Source organism: Saccostrea cucullata, unplaced genomic scaffold (assembly GCF_032062105.1).
Source record: "Saccostrea cucullata isolate Sc308-1 unplaced genomic scaffold, CSIRO_AGI_Scuc_v1 ctg17666, whole genome shotgun sequence".
Classification (NCBI taxonomy): Eukaryota; Metazoa; Mollusca; class Bivalvia; order Ostreida; family Ostreidae; genus Saccostrea; species Saccostrea cuccullata.
The window spans coordinates 4,455-8,844 of record NW_026934259.1 but is presented as its reverse complement, the minus strand read 5'-3'; the positions used below and the strand labels follow the sequence as shown (position 1 = coordinate 8,844).

At 35.0% G+C, this 4,390-nt stretch overlaps 2 long non-coding RNA genes and 1 pseudogene across 2 annotated transcripts; 2 read left to right on the top strand and 1 right to left on the bottom strand.

Annotated features, from left to right (window-relative positions):
- Positions 1-420: 420 nt before the first annotated feature.
- Positions 421-914, top strand: LOC134240356 (uncharacterized). The gene is made up of 3 exons (XR_009986417.1): positions 421-468; positions 604-708; positions 868-914. It is a non-coding gene; the product is annotated as an uncharacterized LOC134240356 (long non-coding RNA).
- Positions 915-1,136: 222 nt separating this feature from the next.
- Positions 1,137-1,448, top strand: LOC134240355 (uncharacterized). The gene is made up of 2 exons (XR_009986416.1): positions 1,137-1,221; positions 1,365-1,448. It is a non-coding gene; the product is annotated as an uncharacterized LOC134240355 (long non-coding RNA).
- Positions 1,449-2,129: 681 nt separating this feature from the next.
- Positions 2,130-3,761, bottom strand: LOC134240354 (putative nuclease HARBI1; annotated as a pseudogene).
- Positions 3,762-4,390: the final 629 nt, after the last annotated feature.

Sequence of the window (4,390 nt, the reverse complement as noted above, 5' to 3'; positions counted from 1 at the left end):
AGGATATTTTCCCTAATTTTTTGGATTGTGTTGTGATAAGCAAACAATTTATTCATAATCAAAGAAACATGAAATGTTGTACAGACATTTTTACGAGAAAAAAAAATTAAAGCATCTATTCTGCAATTTTTAAAGGTGTAAAACGATGCAGCAGAGTTGAAAACTTTATTTGATGCTCTGTCTCTAAATAATTTGACAGCCAAAGTGGATCTATAACTGAAATAAAATAAAAATAAAAGTTTTTTGGGGAGAAAAGATCAACATAATGAATCAGAATCATTTCTTTCTCAGAAAATATTTATTCTGTAAACAGAGCTATAGTCATGACTATAACACAAAGTATGTAATATAATCTGTAATAATTCTCTCTTTTGTAGGTACAGAATTTCGAAGTAACTTTACAAAAAACGGAAAAAGTATTCAAGGTTCAGGTGTCTCCTGAGCTTTTGGAGCACTATAATTCCACAGGTTTGGTTCAGTCAAATATTTAATGATTTTTTGTTTAAAAACAAGACTGCCTCCTTATTTAAAAGTAAAAACAGCTTTTGAACTTCAAAATATTTTTATATTATGGTCATTTATTTAAATTTTATGAATGTTTAGATCCTGATGCTAAAACTCTAGCACAAACACTTATTGCCCAGGCTGCTCTGGAAAAGTCACAAATTGAAGTCCATGGTTCACCAGAAATGGGTGATAAGCTTCCAGGTATGATGGTTATGATGATGAACTTGTGCATTTTCATAAACATAATTTTAACTTCAATCATAAAATTTAACCTTGTTATTTTATATATATAAATCATAATTTGAATTTTTGTACAAATGCATTTTTTATTTCACTTATCTGATTTTAATGGTTTTATAGACATTACATCAATAGACACTGCTGGGCCTAGTGCATCTGGCACCCCCACCTTCACCCATGCCATCTGGATGGTCAGAAAAGCGGAAAATTGTTTACTGGATTTTTTTAGAGAGGTCAGCAAGCAACCAGTCAAAAATAAATGGCTCAAAATTGCAGGAAAAATGAAAGACATTGGATTTGATTATTCTTCTGAGCAGTGCCGTCTTAAAATCAAATCACTGAAAGAAAGACATGCCAGACTTTCGAAAAAGAGGTGTACATCAGGGGAAGGTGGAGTAGAGGACGTCTTGGAAGATAAGATGGCAGAGACGTTCTCTACTCCAGACTGCAAGCCCCTACATATCTCTGAATCTGGTAGGTAAAACTATAAAAACCTTTTTATAAAAATCTCTCATTTTTTATTTTAAAAATAGATTTGGTCTATGCTGTATCATTAGTTTTTTTCTTCAACAAATCCTATCTATTTCCAATAACTTGAATGATTTTTTTTCATGAAGGCAAAGGCAATTCAGATGCCCAGAGTTCCAGTGACACAAGTGATGAGAAGCTGCAACCCGTTGCAAAGAAAGTGAAAAAATGTGGTAAGAAATTGTATTTGTAACTGGTTTTGAAAAAAATAATTAGGTTGACAAGTTGCATATACAAAAGCATAAAAGACTACAATTATTTTCAAAATTCTGGATAGATAAAAGTCATATATTCCCTGAGACGACCAGTGCATCCAAGTGGCTTGGGGGGGGGGGGGGTTCATCACTGCATAGCTGAATGTAACTGCAGAGAAGGACTGCCATATCTTCTGTTGAAACGTCAGATTGGTTCTTTCTTAAAAAATCAATGGTCTTTCACTAAAGTTTCATACTTGATCATTTTCCCCGAAACTACTCCTAGACACCTTGTAGTGGTTAAAGAGAAACTCACCGAGTTCAAATTTTATCCAGGTTGCAAAAATGGATGTTAGATTAATGGTATATTTTTCATTTCCAAAGTGTATAACATTTCATTGAGTAAATGTAATGAATTACATAATTGATAATTACAATAATTATTTTTTATAAAGGCCAACTGTGATGGATATACTGGAGAGAGCAGAGAAAGAATCGGAAAAAAAGTGTCACAAAGAAAAAAATGGAAATCATGAAGGGATGTCAAAAATGGTGAAAAAAGGAATGAAGCTAGGACAATTACTCTGTAATGACAATTTTATTCTTATCTCTTGAAGTTGGAAAGCAGCATTATTGTTATTGTTATTTCCCATGTGCCAAATAGCAATTATTTTTCTTCTTTTTTTTTCCAAGTGACTGTGGGCAGTCTGTTTCATTTGGAGCTTATGATGTTTTTTAAGAGCCCTTGTTTTTTAATGTTATTTTTTAAATTAAAATAAAACTGTTCAACATAGGTATTTATTGTGTTTTATACATTATTCAGTATAATCAAGTTAACCTTTCAGAAAAATAGTTCAATTAGAGAGTCTGTTTGTAATCATTATTCTTTTTAATGGTCCTTGTGCATCTTGTTCTTCCAACGGCATTGGATTTACATCCTGATTTTTATCTCGGTCAAGGAATTCTTCCACTTCCTCTCCACTGCAAATGCAGATATTGTGAAGGATGCATGTAGCCTGAATAACTTCACAAGTATCCTTAATTTTTCTATTATGAATGTATTTCAATCTTCGGAAGCGACCTTTAAGCAGTCCAAATGCCCGTTCAATAATTTGTCTTTAGGATGAGAGACATTTGTTAAAGTATGTCTGCTGTCTAGTAAGATGTCCTGTATCTCTGTAAGGGGTTAAAAGCCATACTCTTAAAGGGTAAGCTGCATCTCCAAGCAGGTGAAACCGGCCATATTCACATTTTTGGTAACCTGACTCCCACACATGGGAATTTTTCAATACTTTGGCATCATGGACTGGCCAGGCCAACCGATATTGGTATGAATAAACTGCATATCATCTTTGCATTTGCCTTGAAGTATAATAGAGTGAATCTTTTCCTGTTATAATATCACTGGGGGTTTTCTGAGGGGGGTTCCAATCCTGCATATGAGATCCGTCAATGGCTCCAATAATTCCAGGAACTCATGAACACCCATGTCGTTGAAGTTGGTAGCAATCATATCCATTTCTGTTACACTTGGCCATTTTATGAATTTACTCAAGAGGTTGTTGATTATACATTTAATCACCAGATTTTTATGCTTTAGAAAAGTGTATTCTGTCAAACCGAATCTGTCACTAATTTCCATAGTATTTTCTTGGGATGCTAAGTACCGTAATGTCATCAAAATTTTCTTCTCCGTCTGGTTTTCCTCTCTGCCTCCCCTGAACTCCCTTTTTCTAAGCTCTCGACATTGTCCAAGGTGCTGGTATAAAATCTCAGCGGTACCTCTAGAAACTCTAAAATCTTCTAAATGTATCTGGAGAAACAACGGAACAGTTGTTTCAAAGAAGTGTTGAGTTTTCATTCTTGTCCTTCTTTGTGCCCTGCAGAGATAAAGAACGAAAATCACGATTCCAATCCATAAACAGATAAATAGTGATAACTCAAAGGTGTTGGAAGCAAATTAATCAAAATTGGGCGGCGAATTGACATGGGGGGGCCAATCCACGGGGGGGGGGGGCTAAACCAACGTAAAGAAAAAGTCCCCCCCCCGTTCAGACTCCTATTTAAATCACATAACACGTACAATTGACTTTCTGACTATATTTTTAGTAAGTACTCAAAAACATTGGAAAATGCATCGCGAACCAGGGAATATTTTTAATTAAGAATGCCTCACCTGTGATCAAGCATTAAGGCCTTTGTAGGCAAAGTAAAATCATCGTCATCGTCATCGTCAAGCTGATCCAACAGGAAAGGAATTAAACATAAAATTATTTCGTTGTTGTCAGCCATGTTTATTATTTCGCCGGTTTCAGCCGAATCACTTTTTTCTTCAACAGCTTCCGGCGTAAGCCGTTTCGAAAAAACGGCTGAGAAACAAGTCGCCCATCTTCTCCAGCTAAACATATCAAGGGGAAACATAACATAATTTGTGATCTCCTTTCTCGCTTTCTTTTTCAGAAAGCTCACAAAATGAGCACGGTGTTGGTTCCGCATTTTCCAACCAATATCCCAGATCACTTCTTGATAGTTTAGTTACATCCCTGTTAAAGGCATCACTGTCATCCGCCACATTTACATCGTATAACAGATTTATTCAAAATTATGTGCAGTTTTGCAACATTTATTTCCAAGAGTGTCAGGCATTTCCATCTTCCCATGTGATGTTGACTCAATATATAACCTATTTGTTTTTGAAGGGTTATAGCCCATCCACAATAGCAACGCACATGTCTGCAATTAGTTTTGTACACAAAGCCAACAGTCTGAATGACCCTACTAACAACTTCTTAATAAAAAGATTTTGAAAAGGTGCGCACAATATAAGGAATCAGTGGATTGTAGACTTCCAATAACAAAAGACATATTAACAGAATAGATCAATTTCATCAATTCCATATGTCGTGTCAAATTGTGATAAT